Raw genomic sequence first — 19,758 nt, forward strand, 5'->3', positions numbered from 1 at the left:
CTCGCCACCCTCTGTGCGAAAAAAATTGCCCCTCTGGACTCTTTTGGATCTCTCCCTGCCCACCTTAAATCTATGCCCTCTAGTTTTAGACTCTCCTGCCATTGGGAAAAGGTGTTGACTTTCTAGCTAATCTATACCCCTCATTATTTTATCAACTCCATGAGATCACCCTTAAGTCTCCTGCACTCCAGGGAAAAAAGTCCCAGTTTATCCACAGAAGTCCATGTACACAATGTCTACCTTACTGCCCTCATCCATTTTCTTGATCACCCTTTCAAAAAACTCAATTAAATTTGTAAGACACGATTTCCACCTTACACACGGACAGATATTGGGTGTCTGCCTGTCCAATGTCACCAGCGGGAAGCCCCAACTGATTAAAAACCTTAAGGCATTGGTGGATCAGGAGGTGCCGGCGAGGAAGACGACCCTGAAGCAAACAATAACAGCTGATATGAAAATTGTTTACGCGGCTACCGGACACAGAGAAGTTAAAGATCAGAGTACAAAAGGACGTAACTCAGCGATAGCCCAGAATACTGGAGTCAAACGAGTTTCAACGGGACAAAATTCAGAGATTCTGAGGGAAATGAGGCTGATAAGGAAAGGCTGAGAGTTTCAGATTCAGAACTCTTTGTTTCTCTAGTCACTGAGGTGTTCATGTACCAACAGCACAGAATCCAATCAATGGATATTATTGCTATCCTTTGTGTTGAAGTAGAAAGGTGACAATTTTGATGTCCTGCAGAAATCTAATTTTCCCCCTTGCTCTGTCGCCCCCTCCCTGTGTGGGCAACTACATTCTCTGAAGCAGAAGTGTGAATATCAAGTTTAATTGAGTTTCAAACTTGACTCTCCTTACTCGGGTATCTATAAGTAAATACTAATAAATTCAGAAGCAATATTAAGACTGAGGGCAGGATTCCACCCACCCTCTAGCAGCAGAGATGGTTTGCCATTGGACGGCAGTGGGATCTTCCAGTCCTGCCAATGTTTACGCCATTTTGCGTGGCTTGCCTGTCCCACAACTGGGGAACCCATTTTGAAGGGGGGAGGAATTACCTTTGGTGGAACAGGAAGGTCCTGCTAATGGGAAGGGCCAGAAAATCCCACTCATGTTACATTTTTCAGTTACGTACAGAAGGGAAAGAGAAAAAGATTTGATGGTGTCCACAGGAATGATCTACTCACTGAAGAAACCTGAATAAGAATGTTAACCCCATAAGACCATTAGATGTTGGAGGACAATATCTGCCCAAACTCAATCATAGCTGATAAGTTTTTCAAGCCCATTCCCCCACCTTTTCCTTGTAATCATTGATCCTCTTACCAATCAAGAAACCAATCTATCTCTGTCTTCAATATACTGAGTGACCTGGCCTCCAAAGCCTTCTGTGGTAATGAATTCCACAGATTCACCACCCTCTGGCTGAAGAAATCCCTCCTCATCTCGGTTCTAAAGGACTGTCCCTTTATTCTGAGGCTGTGCCCTTGAATCCTAGTCTGTCCCACTAATGGAAACATATTCCTCACGTCCCCTCTATCCAGGCCTTTCAGTATTCTGCAAGTTTCAATGAGATCCCCACCCCTCATCCTTCTAAACTCCATTGAGTACAGACCCAGACACTCCATCATATCATTATTTATATACCAAGAGGATAACGACCATTGATTAACACTGGAATGGGGACCGTAATGGAAATCAATGGCATCTTTCTCTGTTCATTCACATTAAATGCATTCACTGTGTTTCGAAGCTGTGTATGGCTGAACCTCCCCATTTACAAACAGGGTAAAGAATGCACAATGGTACTTCATAAGCAAAGACCTGACTTCAAAATAGGATCAGCTGTTCTTAATCCAATTTCATTCCGTTTACAGAGCCCTCTTTGGTATCCTTAACATTAGGCACATATATTTATCCCCTTCACTGTCGCAGTTTGGACTGCGTTCAAGAAAGCATAACTGACATTGCAGACTTAGGAATTGCGTGCAGAGGTGACTGCTTTCTCAGCCAACTCTTGAAAGAATGCTCCATAAAAGCTTCACAGGAATTATTCCTCTCTCAGAAACACAAAAAAAAAACAAAATGGTAGTGATTTTTGAAGGGGATTTCTGGCAGATTATCATCTGGAGATAAGCACGGTGAAATTGCTGCTGCAGGTGAAGGAAGGAAAGAGTGGAAGTTTCGGAGCGGGGTACAAGGCAACAGGGCAACTACAGAACCAAATCAGGTAAAAACTCACTTGCTGATTTTACTCCAGCCTTACCTCAGCACTGGGGTTAACCACTGGAGATGTTGATTGACCAAGAGTGGCACAAAGAATTCCTATAGTGCTGAAGTCCATTCAGCCCATCGAGTCTGCACCGACTCTCTGGCACAGTCCTATCCCCATAACCCCACACATTTAGCATGGCCAATCCCCCTTACTGGCACACCTTTGGAGTGTGGGAGGAAACCGGAGCACCTGGAGAATACCCGTGCAGACACGGGGAGAACATGCAAACTGCACAGACAGACAGTCACCCGAGGCTAGAATCGAGCCCAGGTCCCTGACGCTGTGAGGTAGCAGTGCTAATTCCTGGCCAGTATGCCTTGATGTGGATATGCCGGCATTGGACTGGCGTAAACACAGTAAAAAGTCTGACAACACCAGGTTTTAGTCCAACCTATTTATTTGATAATATACTCACAAGCTTTCGGGGTTAGTCCCTTCGTCAGGTGAATGGAGAGTTCTGGCCTCAGACAGAGCATATAAAGCACAGACAGTTTAAAGATTACTGATTAGAATGCGAATCCTTACACCTAACCTGCTGTTCAAGACCTGAAGTGGCTGACAAATTCCACTCACATTGTCAGCCTCTTCATGTCTTGAACAGCAGGTTAGGTGTAAAGATTCGCATTCTAATCAGTAATCTCTAAACTGTCTGTGCTTTATATGCTCTGTCTGAGGCCAGAACTCTCCATTCACCTGACGAAGGAACTAACCCCGAAAGCTTGTGAGTCTATTATCAAATAAATCGGTTGGACTAAAACCTGGTGTTGTCAGACTTTTTACAGTATGCCTTGTACAGGAGGAAGCCATTCAGCCCATCAAACCTATGCCCCCATTTCTATATCTGGCCACTGAATCAGTCCCATTCTCCCTCTCTTTTCCCTTACCCCTGCATGTTTATTTTCTCAGTGCCCATGTAATTTCTTTCTGAAATCATTCACCCTCATGGGCAACAAGGTCCAGGTCATAAAAAAGTTGGTTACCGCCTCCCTCTGCAAGTTTTGTCAAAAACCTTACATCTGTGTCTGCCTGTAGCTAAAAGAAATAGTTTTTGCCTGGCTACCTTATTTAACTGTGTCATCATTTTGTCCGCCTTTATCATATCTTCTTTGCCCCATAGAGAACAACTCCAGCTTCTCCAAGTTCTCTCATCCCCAAAACCATTCAGTTAAATCTGCTCTGCACTCTCTCAAGAATCCTCACGTCCTTCCTAAGTACGGTCATTAAAATTATATGCAATGTACTAGCTGTAGCCAAGCTTGTGTTTTACAAAGGTTCATCATATCCTCCCTGCTTTTGCACTCAATACCAGTGTTTATGAAGCTCAGACCTCATTTTTGTTTTGTTCACCATTCTTGCAATATGTCCTGTCACCTTCAAGGATTGATGTGCATGAACCCCATCTTCTTGCCTATGCACACTTGAATGGCTTATCAAGCAACATTGCTTCCAGCAAAGGAAGGAGAAAGTGGGAGATGCTAAAGGTCCGAACTAGAGGGCAGAATTTTGTCATAGAAATTCTAAGGTGTCCAACAGAAGAAAAAATGGGAGGTTTTCTCGCTGGTTTATTCATTGCTGAGAGCATTGGAAATTTACGGCATTCTCCAATCCACAAACTATAGTGTATTCTCACTACTGGAGGGATGGAGCCTCAGTTACCCTAAGAGGCCGGTCGCTGTGGTCCAGAGGCACCATTGCGCAGGTGCTCGAGTCTCACAATGTACTGTGTACACAGTATACAGGGAGATCTGTCACTCTCCTCCTCCCCCCACCCCAATGGACATCATTCTCTCTCTCTCCCCCCTCCCCTCCCTACCTATTGCAACCCCAGCCAATTGCCCCCAAGACCCATAATTGCCACCCCCCAATTACAACCCTGGCTGATTGCCTCCAACACCCCATAAACTCTGACCCACCCCTGATTGTTGATCCCACTGATCAATTCCTCCCCCCCCACCAGAAGAGTTACTCCTTTCCCCCCTCCTCCTACCACCCTTCCCCCCTTGCTGTGCCTCCCTCCCCGTCATGGCTGCACCCCCTTGTCCCCTCCTCAGGCCCCACCCCCTTGGCATAGGGTGCTCAGTGGGTAGTGCCAGAGTGCCACACTGGCACTACCCCATGGGTGCAGCCTGGCCCTACCCCAGCTAACCAAGGACGGGGTTCCAATAACTTCCAGCCCAGAGATGGAGCCATCACGTCTGGTCCCTGTTGATGGGGACTATCGGTGATCCTTGCCGACGAGGCCCTCAATCAGTGAGAAGACTGAGGTAGGTGAGCCTGGGCGATTGCGTCTGGGGCTTGTTAATTACATATAAATCATATCACTAATATTCAAATCCATCTCATGCCCTTCCTGGACGTGAGGCTGATTTTGCCGACAAAACAGGGCTGGCAAGATTGTGAGAGGTAAGAAATCAGACATGAACGCAATTTTCCACCTCTTGCCCCCATCTTACTGGCTCATCGCGATGATCAACCATGGACATGGGCACACTTTGGGTACACTGAGAGAGAATTTAGCATGGCCAGTGCACCAAGTCAGCACATCTTTCCGACTGTGGGAGGAAACAAAAACACCCAGAGAAAACCCATGCAGACACAGGGAGAACATGCAAACTCCACACAGACAGGGACCCAAGCCAGGAATCGAACCTGGGTCCCTGGAGCTGTGAGGCAGCAGTGCTAACCACTGTGCCACCCATTGTGTGGGCACTGAATTGGCACAATAATTATTTTCAATTTTAAAACCTTGCTACAATCAATCAACTGAAGGGAGAGAGTGTCCCTAACGCTTCCTGGTCTGGTTGTCACACAAGTTTGGTGGTAACATCAGAAAACTTGACAAGAAAAATCGTTTGTGGGAAATAAAATAAATCCCAAGACAACAAATGCTTGACTGAGCCATGTTGGTTCCTGCTCAGCATTTCTCCCTCAAAATGGGCTAGGAATAAGAGCATCACTTACACCCAAAGCTGAACCTTTAAGACAGAGACAGATAGGTTCTTGACTAATAAGGGGATCAGGGTTTTGGGGAAAAGGCAGGAGAATGGGGATGAGAAAAATATCAGCCACGATTGAAGGGCAGAGTAATCTTGATGGGCCAAGTGGCTTAATTCTGCTCCTATGCCTTATGGTCTTATGAAGTAAACCCGTTTGATATCAGGGAACACGATTCCAGTCTCTCATCATTTTCATGGTGCGGATATTGGATTGGGTTAATCAGAGTAAGAAGTCTCACAACACCAGGTTAAAGTCCAACAGGTTTATTTGGCAGCACTAGCTCTCGGAGTCTCAGGCTCCTTCAGTTTCACACAGGATTTAGCTCCAGTGGAAAGCCTGACATGTGCGTCCTATTTACATGAATATTTCATATCTCATCTGCTGCGAAGCAGCTTCGAGTACTTTGCAGTCCAACTGCCAGGAGCGATTGTTCAATAACATGTTGTTAGTATCAAAACTTACTCACTGTAGTCAACAAATGTATTTTGTTTCTGTTTGCACCGTATCCACGGAAATGTTCGAAAATACCCATTTAAGGATTTGATATATGATTCATATGTGTTTGGCACTGAACTAACTGCTAACTACATGCTTTGTGCACACACAAGATAGATAGATGGATCACTAGAAAGCACTGTCCACAGATTCATTTGTCAACATACTTTCACTGTAAACCAGCATGAGGAAATAGACTTACACTTTTGTTAAAACATCTCAGTCTGTATTGGCTCAGATACAGCCTCATTGTCTGCTGTCACACTGACAATTAGAGTAACTACAATTTTTAAATCTTAAATGCTTTCATCGGATGAGATGTGGGCAAATCTGACCCAAAAGGGGAAATATTTACTCATCCCTGGCTGGTGGTGATGGAGGCAAGGGGGTGCCACAGCCTGGGGGTGAGGGGGAGGGGGCCACAGCTACCCATGTGTGTCAGCAACACACATTTCATTCTGGCCTGGGACTATCTGCCCAAATGGCAAGAAAATTCAGGCTGAGGAGTTTAGCAAGGCGGGGGGAAAGGCAGGCCAGTTTTAATGAGGTTATTGTATTTTGTGTCAGTTGTTTGGATGGCTGGTTCATGATGCGGAGTGACACCAATAGCATGGGTTCAATTCCCATACCAGCCGAGGCTATTCATGAAGACCCCGGCTTCTCAACCTTGCCCCTCACCTGAGGTGTGGTGATCCTCAGGTTAAGTCACCACCACCAGTCACCCTTCCTCAACCCATCTCCCCTCTAAAGGCAGAGCAGCCTCTGGTCATCTGGGAGTATGGCAACTGGGATAGTGGGATGAATGGATTGGCGGTACTGATCAGCCAAGATCTAAGTGAGTGATGGAAGAGGTTGCAGGGGCTGAATGGCCTATTCCTGTCCTGAAACACCTTTGCCAATGTGCCTCTTTTAAGGTACAGTAACCACAACGTCATCTTGGCCCCCTCCCCCGCCATCCACAAGTTATCAAATGGTTTGTGTCAGATTTTATTTGGTCACCGCTAACGTACACAGGAGTTGCAATTTCTCCCCTAATTAAAAAAAAGACATCTTTCAACACAAGGAGGAAATTTCCATTACACATTATTATTAATAATTTTCCTGAAATGTTGCGGGGGGGGGGGGGGTGCGGTTGGAGGAAGAAACAGTACACATACTGTGAGATTTTAGTGATACAAGTATTGTGTGAAATAGTTTAAACAATACCACGCACTGTTTCCGACTCACTTTATTTATCCTTCAGATTTGCTGACCTTCCTCCTCACCACATCTGATGTTATGTTCCACTTTCTCTTCTCAGTTTCCTTCGCCCTCTCCTTGTTAAGACTACAAGGGGACCGGCAAAGTTTACAGTTTATTTCTCAGTGTCACAAGTAGGCTTACGTTAACACACCCTCCCTCATAAGAGCTGTGCCCAAACAAAATGAGCTTGAGTGCAAAGCAGAGGAGGTCTTCTGCCCTCTGCTGACATATCTAATTTCAACTGTTGACATCTTCATTGGAAGGGGGTTGCATATTTCCCTGCTGCTGTCAAAAGGCAGGGCTTTCCATCACAAGAGCTTGCCCAAGGCTCAGGGGACGGTGGGGGTGGGGGTGCAGTCCACATCCCTTTAATTAGAGCAGGCTGCTCTGACATCATTGCACTGAAGCGTTCCCCTCGAGCCCGCCCACTGCTATCTGTGCTGGAGGACTGAGCCTCTGCAGATTGTACATCTGCTCGGGCAGCTCTGAACACAGAAGGAGTGGATAAAAGGAGGTTTCCCCCCCCCCACCAACCCCCCACCCCAGCCCCCCCATACGCAAGACTTCCCTTCCTACGTGCTGCAGTCCTACTCGGCAGCACTCTTCAGAATGTAAATACACCCAACAGAAAGGAGGGATCCAAGTCAGTTTTCCCTCAGTGTACATGCTCAGGACTAAGAAGATGACATGCTGGATTTCAATGTACTTCAGGGCAATGCCACGCTGAAGGCAGCCTGGTGTGTCAGCAAACCTCACTTCTGACAGCCTGCTCACTTCACTCTGCCTTCACAGACGGCAACAAAAACTCTCTTCACTCATTCTTCACAACATTTAATCGCAGCAAACAGTGAAGACCCAATGGTGCTGTTAACACAAAGGACCGGCTAAGTGTCAATAGGAGAGTTTGGAATAAAAAGTATATATATATTTTTTAAAAAAACAACCTTTCTGACATTCACCACTTGGAACTGAGACCTGGGCATCAAGCACTTGAGAGAGCCTTTGACCAGAGAACCACAGTGATTTACACAGAGGAGAGATTGGAGTCTCTGACAGCAGTCACTCTGGTGAGATGCTACACTCCACGCAGGCATTTAGTCCACTTAAAGAACAGAGGCAAGAAAGTTAAAGAGAGTGTTAAGGACGGCAAATACTGGCAACGTCAATCTGGTAAGAAAGACTGTTCAGTGTCTCAGACTTCACAGCGAGTTTTAAACGTCAAATGCAGAAGGGAGCCAATTAGTTAAGGGCAGAATGTGTTTTTTTTGTTAGACAGAAAGCCTGATGGTGACAATGACAAATCAAGTGGTGCTGCATTAACGCTGAAATCCAGACTTTTAATGACCTTCTGTGGCAGCCCCCTTAAAAATGTCAGGAAAACCTAGTGGCTTTATTGTGAAATATTATTTCTCTTAAAAGTTGGGGGGGGGTTGATAATTAGTCATTCATTGTGTAACTTGGGGAGCACAGCAGCACTGCGTACGAAGACTGAGATTGCAGAACATTGCGCGAGTTCTCAATTTTATCAGAAAGTTTATGCCTGGGGTTCACTGGCCAACAAAATTGGCACCCTCTCTTTTTCTGCTTTTAGTTGCATGCCATTTTTCTTTACAACTGGCTGAAAAAGTGACTTTAACCAGTTTTTCACACGTCCTGTTCAAAACACGCACTTGCATTACAATTGCAGATAGACAGAGCCCGAATAGAGAGAAAAACGTGTGTAAATGTAGCCACTCTCCTTGTGTATCAAGATAACGGAAAGCAAGGCAGAACTTCTGTGCAACAGCATCACTTTATACACACACACATACACACACACATACACACAAGTTCCCTGCAGACAGATTCAACGAGCTTCAAATAGTTTAACATTGCTGAATTTTTAATATATTCCTTTAAGTATTCAAATGAGCCTCGCAAAGAACAAAATAAGCTTCTACTTATTGCAAAATATCTGCATCAATCAAGGTGGGATGAGACTGAATGTTTCAATGTTTGTAACTGCCCTGAATAGAGAGAGATTTGCTTCATAACAAGAGTCTTCACGAAAATAAAGTGGGACACTAAAGAGACAAAGGATTTTTTTTGTGTTTGAAAAGTGTGTTCCAGGTCCAGTCTGCCCATCAGCGGCTTGCCAGTGACAACAGACTTTAATGAGGTGCCCAAGAATGCCAAGAATGCCCAGTTAGCTGATCGCTCCTGGGACGCAGTCTCTTGGGTTGGCAGACTCTCCCTTCCAAACCTCGGTGCTGGGGCTTTGAATGAAACAAAAGTTTCTTTCTCTGTGGTCTGTGTGTGTGTGTGTGCGCGCATGCAGAGGAAGGGGGAAAAGGGACGAGGCAGGAGGTGGAGAGGGGGAAGGGGGTGGGGGGAGTGAACCACATCTGACAAGATAGCATCAAACTGACAAGAAAGAGAGACAGAGAGAAAGGTCTTTATTTTTCCTCCCCTTTTTTGCACACTAGGAGTTAAAACTAGTGGGACATGAGACACACTTTCCATAGGCAGGCTGCTGTTGAGAAAAAATCTTGGCAAGTTCGCAGCCGAACTGGAAGCAAAACAAAGAGTACACACCAGTTATCTCAGACCCAGGTAACCCCCCCCCCTTCCTCCCCCGGCCCCTGCACTGACAGAACAATACCCAGTGGGGAGGGCAATGGGGGTGGGCAGTCAGCACCTTTGTTCAAAATCTGATTTCAGAAGAGAAAAGAAAATCCTTAAGCTTATTGTCACAGGATTGCTAAACGCTTGGACATTTTACAGCAGGTCAAATTACCGGCATTGCCTACTTACGGCCAAAGGCAACTGCTGTGGAGACTTCACGCAAAAATGATCAGAAAACTTTTAAAACTGTTCTGTGGCAAAATCAGTTGTACTGAGCTGTGTAGTGCCGAGAGACTTCAATTGCTTGGTTACAGAGTGCAAACTGTATGTTCTCATAACGGTAACGCTTGTATGAAAGCTTTCAGCAAGACTGGTACTGCCAGCGTAGGGATAGCTACTTGAGTCATGAAACTTTTATTGCAATACCTGCTGTTATTACGCAGGGTGCTGCCAAAGAGAGTTTGTAGAGTGGCATAAGTGCATATATTTTTAAAAAATCATCTGCACCAATGAAGTCAGTCAAAAACTGACTTGACTAATAACTGATAAACTCAAAAATAGTTGTTCCAATGACAGTCCACGATATCTTCAAACTGAGTTTATTTTATTAGTGTCACAAGTAGGCTTACATTAACACTGCAATGAAATTACTGTGAAAATCCCCCAGGCGCTACACTCCAGCATCCGTTTGGGTACACTGAGGGAGAAGTCAGCGTGGCCAATTAACTTAACCAACACGTCTTTTGGACTGTAGGGCAGAATTTAGGATGGCCAATGCATCTAACCAGCATGTCTTTCGGACTGTGTGAGGAAACCTGAGCACCCAGAGGAAACCCATGCAGACACAGGGAGAATGTGCAAACTCCACACAGACAGTCACCCAAACCAGGAATCAAACCCGTGTCCCTGGCACTGTGAGGCAGCAGTGCTAACCACTATGCTGCCCAAGCGAAAGCTTTAGTGTCACCCCACTGGGAGGCCTGCATTAACTTTCCCAACTTCTTGAAATTAAACAGTGAATCAGTCAGTCTCTGAGAAAGACTCCAGTTTTAAAAGTCTAATGTGCCACATTGCTCACAACACAATTTCTCATTTGCCACATATCCCAAGTGTTCAATACAACATTGTGTACTTGAACAGAAAGGAAAAGAAGTTGAAACTGTGAACAAAATTCTGTTTTCATTACGGTAGACTTTCACCTTTGCAGACTTGCCAACGTATGTCGACATCTCCCTTGCTTTTATTCCAAACTTCCCATGCACACTGGTTTCAGTTTCATTGGTCCTATTAACCTTTTGAAAGAAAGCATCTTAAATCACGCTCGACTGAAGTGCAACCTGACCCAATTCCGGTTCCCCACCATTTAAGATTGCAGCGTGTCCCCAAAGTTATTGGCACTCGCAGTCCACACAGGAAGGCATGTTTGAGCCTGGAACAGTGCATTGTGCACACACTGACCACTCCACAAAGTCATCGAAAGTATCATTCCAATGGGCGGTTGAGGAGGAAGTGGGTGTTGTATTATTTCTAATGAGCAAACGTCATTAAGAAAATAACCGGTTCCACCTTACAGCACCCACCTATAAATAAAATCAAATGACTGTGGATGCTGGAATCTGAAACCAAAAGAGAGAATGCTGGAAAATCTCAGCAGGTCTGGCAGCATCTGTAAGGAGAGAAAAGAGCTGACGTTTCCAGTCCAGACTTCGTCAAAGCTAAACGGCATAAAAAGTGGGAGATTTTTATACTGTTGGGGTGAGGGAATGAAAAATGAGTCACATAAGAAATAGGAGCAGGAGTAGGCCATCTAGCCCCTCGAGCTTGCCCCGCCATTCAATAAGATCATGGCTGATCTGTCGTGGCTCAGTTCCACTTTCCCGCCTTCTCCCCATAACCCTTAATCCCCTTGCCTATCAAAAACCTATCAACCCGCGTCTTAAATATATTTAGCAAGGCAGCCTCCACCACTTCAGTGGGCAGAGAATTCCAGAGATTCACCATCCTTTGAGTGAAGAAGTTCCTCCTCAACTCCGTTCTAAACCGCCCCCCCTTTATCTTGAGGCTGTGCCCTCTAGTCCTACTGTCCTTTCTGAGCGAGAAGAGCATCTCCACCTCTATCCTATCCATCCCATTCATCATCTTATATGTCTCAATGAGATCTCCCCTCATTCTTCTAAACTCTAACGAGTACAAGCCTAATTTATTCAGCCTCTCCTCATAGTTCAACCCCCTCAACTCCAGTATCAGCCTAGTAAACCTCCTCTGCACTCCCTCCAAGGCCAAAATATCCTTGCGTAAGTGTGGCGACCAAAACTGCACACAGTACTCCAGCTGCGGCCTCACCAGTGCCCTGTACAGTCGCAGCGAGACCTCCCTACTTTTATATTCAATCCCCCTCGCTATGAAGGCCAGCATCCCATTTGCCTTCCTGACCACCTGCTGCACCTGCAAGCTGGGTTTTTGCGACTCATGCACAAGGACCCTGAGGTCCCTCTGCACCGTAGCATGCTGCAGTTTTTCGCCATGTAAGTAATAGTCCTTCCTACCATTATTCCTACCAAAGTGAACAACCTCACACTTGCCAACATTAAATTCCATTTGCCAGTTCCTGGCCCATTCGCCCAGCCTATCTAGATCCCTCTGCAGACTTTCCACGCCCTCCGCACAATTTGCCGTTCCACCAGTCTTGGTGTCATCAGCAAATTTCGACACCATACACTCGGTTCCCTCCTCCAGATCATCTATATAAATGGTAAATAGCTGAGGCCCCAGCACCGATCCCTGGGGCACTCCACTAGTCACCAACCACCAATCCGAATAGCACCCATTGACCCCCACTCTCTGCCTCCTATTTGACAGCCAATCCTCTATCCACGCTAACACCCCACCCCCAACTCCATGCCCCCTAACCTTCTGTAATAACCTCTTGTGCGGCACCTTATCAAACGCCTTCTGAAAATCAAGAAACACCACATCTACTGGCTCTCCTCTATCCACCGCCCTAGACACATCCTCATAGAACTCCAATAAATTCATCAGACACGACTTCCCTTTAACGAAACTGTGCTGCATCTGCTCTATCAAGCAATTCCCCTCAAGATGCCTCACTATTTCCTCCTTGATGACGGATTCTAACATTTTACCTACAACAAACGTTAAACTAACCGGCCTATAATTCCCTGCCTTTTACCTGCCACCCTTCTTAAACAACGGCGTAACATTAGCCGCTTTCCAATCTTCCAGCACTTCCCCGGAATCCAGCGAGGTTTGGAAAATAATCATCAAGGCATCCACTATCACCTCCGCCATTTCTTTCATTTCACAGCCACAAAAACATTAAGAAAACAACCAGTTCCACCTTAGAGCACCCGCCTATAAATAAAACTGGATTAAATGTGCAGCTGGACGGGGTGTGTCAGGGTAGCATAGGCGATAGAGTCCCTGCCCTCCAGACAACAGATGGCCCTGGATTGAAGTCAAACAGCAGCAATGCCGCTTTAAGGCTGTTGGCCCCCCTACCGCGTCTCATTTGGACAGTTACAATGTGCTGGACCGTGCCAGCCCAGGAGTATGCAGTAGTCTGACACAGTTGGCTCACCTCTAACAATAAAGATTGCTTCAAGAGCATTGTTCATCAAACGACGCAGAGCAACGAAGAGGTCATGGAGATTTCTGCAGACTAGACTAGACCAGGCCAGGCTGCTACGTACAGCACTACCTTTCCATCTCCTGCTATCTGATGGCAGCTACAGATTAGCAAATGATTCCCGAGGCATGAATGGTAAAAAATAGGGAGATAAAGCAAGCAAGGAACTACGAGATAACCCAATGGATTTTTTACAAAACGTTAAAGCAGAGGAAGCAGATTTCCAGCAAATCCCATACTGGATGATTCAGATTGGGACAGCATGGTGCCACAATGGTCAGCACAGCACCAGGGACCTGGGTTGGATTTCTGGCTTGGGTCACTGTCTGTGTGGAGTCTGCACGTTCTCCCCGTGTCTGCGTGTTTCCTCCGAGTGCTTCGGTTTCATCCCACAGTCCAAAGATGTGTGGGATTAGGTGGATTGGCCATGCTAAATTGCCCCAAAATGTGTTGGTTAGGGACATTAGTGGGACAAATACTTTGGGTGATGGGGAACAGGTCTGGGTGGGATTTCCCCTTAGTGTCACGGGGTTTACATGAGGTTACTAGGATAGGGCCTGGGTGGGATTGTTGTCAGTGCAGACTTAATGGGCCAAATGGGCTTCTTCAACACTTTAGGGATTTGATGAATACAGGTTAGTAATACTTTATTACAATGCACATACAAAGCAGTAAGCACAACATTTGCGGAGGCTTGCAATGAAAACAGCATGTAGTTATACAGTGCCTTTAACATCATAAAATGTTCCAAGGCCCTATCACAAGAACATGAGCTAGCAATATTTGTCACAGAGTCACATAAGCACATAGGAGGGCAAAATGCCCAAAGGCTTGTTTAAAGCAGAGGATTTTAAGGAGCATCTCATAGGAGAAAAGGGAAATAGGGAGGTAGAAGATTTAGGAGGAAATTCCAGAGCTTGGAGCCCCATGTTGCTGTGGGCAACCAACAGAGGAATGATTAAAATAGGTGATGCTTAAGAAGCCAGAATTGGGGGGGGGGGGGGGGGGCGCAGGCACAGCGGGCAGTTGTGTGGAGAGAAACTAGACAAGATTTTCAGTTGTCTTATCAGCCTGATTTAGGCAGTGCAGAATAAGCTGAGTTACTAACTATTCTGACATAAAACTCCTACAATGTTCCAAGGCACTAATTATGGCTGGAATTTTTACTGTGTATGTTCCATCTTGTAGGATGCCAATTAATTTGTCTATCCAGAAGAGAGACAGTTGCAAACAAGGAGGCAAACTAATAAACTAAAGTGCAGCTGAAAACCTGCCAACAATTCTCTTTAAAAGCATTTTCCAAAATACACAGGCAATAAACTATAAGATGACTGAATTTGAAATGGACAAAATATTGCCAGGTACCAAGTCATTCCTGGAAACCACAATGCCACCCATTGATTTAGTGTGATTTCTTTCAAAGTAAAAATAAACAGTTTATTGTTCATTAATTGCATTTCCCTTGACACTACACTTGTTCATGAAACACAGCAATGTTGTAATGTTCCACAGAAGTATGTTGCCAAGGAACTCCCCCAAAGCTGCGAGATAATCATTGGGCAAAAACTTCAACAAAAATATCTTACAAAGAACAGCCCCAAACCATTGGAAAAGAGATAATCGATAGGTTAGCCATACAAAGATTGAACATGACCTCCTCCGACTCTACAGCAAAATCTTCTGCCCCCACAGGAGGTAAGGAAGGCATATGATCCAGAGCCACAGCAATGTGGTTGACTCTCAGCTACCCTCTGAAATAGGCAGGCAAACCATTCAAATCAAGGGCAACTCTGAGGGGCAATAAATGCTGGCCACCCAGTGGCACCCATATCCCACAAATGAATAAAAACTGTTGCTTTCTGGGGGAGGCGATGGGCTGACTGGATGGTGTGGTCTTCTCGTCTCTACATTGTGTTTGATGTGAGGATCATCTCCTCTCTCTCTTCAATGTGCCAAAGCCCCAAATAAAATTGATTTGCAGATGTTACTAATGGAGATTGCTCCACAGTTCAACATTGTAATGATGCAACACAAACTGGCACTATTTTTCATTGATACCTTTGACTGAGTGAGGGACGTGACTGCTGCCAGTTTCAAACATTGCACAAGTACAGATAGAAACTTCTCTTCTTAAGTAGATGGATAGTTGAGGATGATTTGGTTCCATACTATGAGTTAGTTCTCAGGTGATTTTTGTTTCTGTCTTCACGGAGGAGGACGTGAATAATTTGCCGGGTGTTAGCGATGGAAAGGTGGTAGGACTGGAGGGTCTTAATGACATTACTGTTACTAGAGAGGTGGTGCGCGACAGACTGGAGGGGCTGATTGTGGACAAGTCCCCAGGACCGGATGGAATGCATCCGAGGGTTCTGAAAGAAATGGCGGAGGTTATAGTGGATGCCTTGGTGGTTATTTTCCAGACGTCGCTGGATTCCGGGGAAGTGCCGGAAGATTGGAAAACGGCTAATGTTATGCCGTTGTTTAAGAAGGGTGCCAGGCAAAAGGCGGGGAATTATAGGCTGGTTAGTTTAACGTCTGTGGTAGGTAAAATGTTAGAATCCGTCATTAAGGAGGAAATTGCGAGGCATCTTGAAGGGAATTGCTTGATAGGGCAGACGCAACACGGTTTCATTAAAGGGAAGTCGTGTCTGACAAATTTACTGGAGTTCTATGAGGATGTGTCTAGGGCGGTGGATAGAGGAGAGCCGGTGGATGTGGTCTTTCTGGATTTTCAGAAGGCGTTTGATAAGGTACCTCACAAGAGGTTACTACAGAAGGTCAGAGGACATGGAGTTGGGGGTAGGGTGTTAGCGTGGATAGAGGATTGGTTGTCAAATAGGAGGCAGAGAGTGGGGGTCAATGGGTGCTATTCGGATTGGCGGTTGGTGACTAGTGGGGTGCCCCAGGGGTCGGTGCTGGGGCCTCAGCTATTTACCATTTATATAGATGATCTGGAGGAGGGAACCGAGTGTAGGGTGTCGAAATTTGCTGATGACACCAAGATTGGGGGAAAGGCAAATTGTGCGGAGGGTGTGGAGAGTCTGCAGAAGGATCTAGATAGGCTGGGCGAATGGGCCAGGAAATGGCAAATGGAATTTAATGTTGGCAAGTGTGAGGTGGTCCACTTTGGTAGGAAGAATGGTAGGAAGGACTATTACTTACGTGGCGAAAAACTGCAGCAGGCGACGGTGCAGAGGGACCTCGGGGTCCTTGTGCATGAGTAGCAAAAACCCAGCCTGCAGGTGCAGCAGGTGGTCAGGAAGGCGATTGGGATGCTGGCCTTCATAGCGAGGGGGATTGAATATAAAAGTAGGGAGGTCTTGCTGCAGCTGTATAGGGCATTGGTGAGGCCGCAGCTGGAGTACTGTGTGCAGTTTTGGGCGCCGCACCTGCGCAAGGATATTTTGGCCTTGGAGGGAGTGCAGAGGAGGTTTACTAGGCTGATACCGGAGTTGAGGGGGTTGAGCTATGAGGAGAGGCTGAATAAACTAGGCTTGTACTCGTTAGAGTTTAGAAGAATGAGGGGAGATCTCATTGAGACGTATAAGATGATGAATGGGATGGATAGGATAGAAGTGGAGAGACTCTTCCCGCTCAAAAAAGACAGTAGGACTAGGGGGCACAGCCTCAAGATAAAGGGGGGGCAGTTTAGAACGGAGTTGAGGAGGAACTTCTTCACTCAAAGGGTGGTGAATATCTGGAATTCTCTGCCCGTTGAAGTGGTGGAGGCTGCCTCGCTAAATATATTTAAGACGCGGGTTGATGGGTTTTTGATAAGAGAGGGGATTAAGGGTTATGGGGAGAGGGCGGGAAAGTGGAACTGAGCCACGACAGATCAGCCATGATCTTATTGAATGGCGGGGCAGGCTCGAAGGGCCAGATGGCCTACTCCTGCTCCTATTTCTTATGTTCTTATGTTCTTATGATTGAGAAGCCCTATGCGTGATCTACTGTCTCTGTCACAGGTGGGGCGGGCGGGCAATGGTTGGAGGGGTGAGTGGGTGGGCTGCTCTGGTTGCCACACGTTCCTTTTCCTGTCGACCCTTGACTTCAGTTTGCTCTTGACAATGAAACTCAGTGTTCAGCTCCTTCCTGAATGCTTTCCCTCCACTTGGGACGATCCTAGGCCAGAGATTCCCTGGTGTCGGTGGGGATGTTGCACATTTTTTAAGGAGGCTTTGTGGGCGTTCTTGAAGCACTTTCTCTGCCCTCCTGGGGCTCACTTGCTATGTTGAAGTCCCAGATAGACTGTGTTTCAGGAGACTCATGTCATGGAATATTGTGAGCAGTTTTAAGCCAATATCTGGCCTTGCAGGAGGAGGTTCACAAGAATGATCCCAGGAATCAAAGATTTGTCATAGGAGGAGAGGTTGAGGACTCGATGGCGTTTAGAAGGATGGTGGGAATCTGATTGAACCATACAGAATATTGAGAGGCCTGGATAGAGGGGACGTGGAGAGGACGTTTGCACTAGTGGGAGAGACTAGAACTCGAGGACACAACCTCAGAGTGAAGGGACTCTCCTTTAAAACAGAGATGAGGAAGAATTTCTTCAGCCAAAGAATACTGAATCTGTGGAACTCATTGTCATAAAGGGCTGTGGAGGCCAGGTTGTTGGGTGGCTTTGAGACAGAGATAGATAGGTTCTTGATTGATTAGGGGAGAAGGAAGGAGAACGGGGATGAGAATGATATCAGCTATGATTGAATGGCAGAGCAGACTTGATGGGCCAAATGGCTTAATTCTGCTGCTATATCTTAAGGTCAGACATGCAGACCATATGGCCCTCCCAGGGAGCTGATCAAGAGTGTGACTAACACTTCAATGCTGGGGATGTTGGCCTGAATGAGGTATGCCTATCCTGCCAATAGGTTTACAGAGGCAGCATTGATGATACTTCCATAGGGTTTTGAGGTGCCTGGTGTACATAGTCCACGTCTGAGCCATATAGGAGGATGGGTATCACTACTTCTCATAGCCTGATGCAGGGTCTAAGGCCTTGGTCTTCAAACTCTCTCTTCCTCAGGCAGCGGAAGGCTGAGCTGGCACACTGAAGGCAATGTTGAGGTCCACCCTTGCTAGAAACCACTTTTATAGTATCCAACACCATCTTAGCGCCATCCTTGGAAGATCCCATCCAATTGCACCTATATTGATAATCTTTTCTTCCCCTCATTTCTTGCACAAATCACATTTGTCTCGTTTGAGTGGAAATGTTATTTTCGTGGCAAATGAGTCAGATTCTGGAAGCATTCGTGCTGTTAGTATTAGGTACTTGGTTGAGGCAGCCAGAGTCATTTCATAATGAGAAGAGACTTTTCACTCCACAGTCTGGGCTAGCATCCAACCTAGCTCCTATTGGTGAAAGAGAAGTGCTGTAATCTGCTATGCTTTGCAGCCTGCACCAAATTATACTCCCACCCAGCTAGCTCACCATATCCTGTGAGAAAGGAGGCAGGAGGTATGGCAGTGTGCTCTTCAGAGATAGGGCAGGATGTTCTGATCCAGCCAGCGCTCACCACTAGCTGCAAAGTGAGAGAATTCATCGCTATCCTTGAAGCAAGTCTCGCTGAGAAACCTGGTGAGATCTGGTGAGCGCTGCACCTCCATCATCACACAGTGATATCTCACTGGGGAATGTCCCCCGTGGAGCTGGACTGATAAGAGCCAAACCATCCAAGCAGCCAATCCCAGTAAAGGATTTTCACTGGAAAGACAAAGGAGTAAAATGAAAGCACTTTATATTTTTATTTGATGTGGAGGGGCCATACACATGGGATGCAGGTGGAAATTAAACTATTGTGAAAAAAAAAGTGGTCAAAAGTCTACCCCCTCCCCAGGGCCAGGCCAGTTTGTTGTTCGGCAAATGACCTTCCTTCGGAGGTCAGAAGTGGGGATATTTGCTGATGATTGCATAGTGCTCAGAACTCCTCAGATACTGAAGCAGTTCAGGTTTATATGCAGCAAGAACTGGACAATATCCACGCTTGGACTGACAAGTGGCAAGTAACATTCACCTCAAAACAGCAAATTTGTTTTCGTGTCACATGATCCACTTTTTGGCATCTTATAGGTACGCTATAAGTGCCAGACAATGACCATCTCCAATGAGGCATAATCTAATCATCTCCCCTTGACAATCAAGGTCATTACCATGGCTGAAGTCTAACCTTGTAGAGGCTACCAGAAATCTAACTGGACCAGCCATAAATACTGCGGCTACAAAAGCAGGTCCAACTTCTGACTCCCCGAAGCCTGTCTATCATCTTCAAGACACAAGTCTGGAATACTCTCCACTTCCTCCTGGATGAATGCAGCTCCAACAACAGTCAAGAAGTTAGATATTGTCCAGGACAATGGCAGCAGTGTGTACTATCTACAAGATGCGCTTCAGCAACTTACCAAGGCTCCTTTCACAACCTCTATCAGTTTGTAAGGGCAGCAGATATGTAATAACACAAGTTCTCCTCCAAGCCCCACAACATCCTAACTTGG

General features: G+C 46.0%; 2 protein-coding genes across 3 annotated transcripts in view; one reads left to right on the plus strand and one right to left on the minus strand.

The window, feature by feature from the left end:
- Window positions 1-19,758, minus strand: part of ralgps1 (Ral GEF with PH domain and SH3 binding motif 1) — a 710,183-nt gene that overhangs the window by 364,871 nt on the left and 325,554 nt on the right. The window lies entirely within an intron of this gene.
- LOC145358251 (angiopoietin-related protein 2-like) overlaps window positions 7,560-19,758 on the plus strand; it is a 54,258-nt gene continuing 42,059 nt past the window's right edge. The window contains exon 1 of the mRNA XM_080212112.1: window positions 7,560-8,183. The gene's annotated coding sequence lies outside the window, so the exon portion shown is untranslated. The remainder of the gene's footprint in view (window positions 8,184-19,758) is intronic.

This window comes from Carcharhinus amblyrhynchos, chromosome 25 (assembly GCF_965287045.1).
Source record: "Carcharhinus amblyrhynchos chromosome 25, sCarAmb.v2.hapA, whole genome shotgun sequence".
In the NCBI taxonomy this organism is placed as follows: domain Eukaryota; kingdom Metazoa; phylum Chordata; class Chondrichthyes; order Carcharhiniformes; family Carcharhinidae; genus Carcharhinus; species Carcharhinus amblyrhynchos.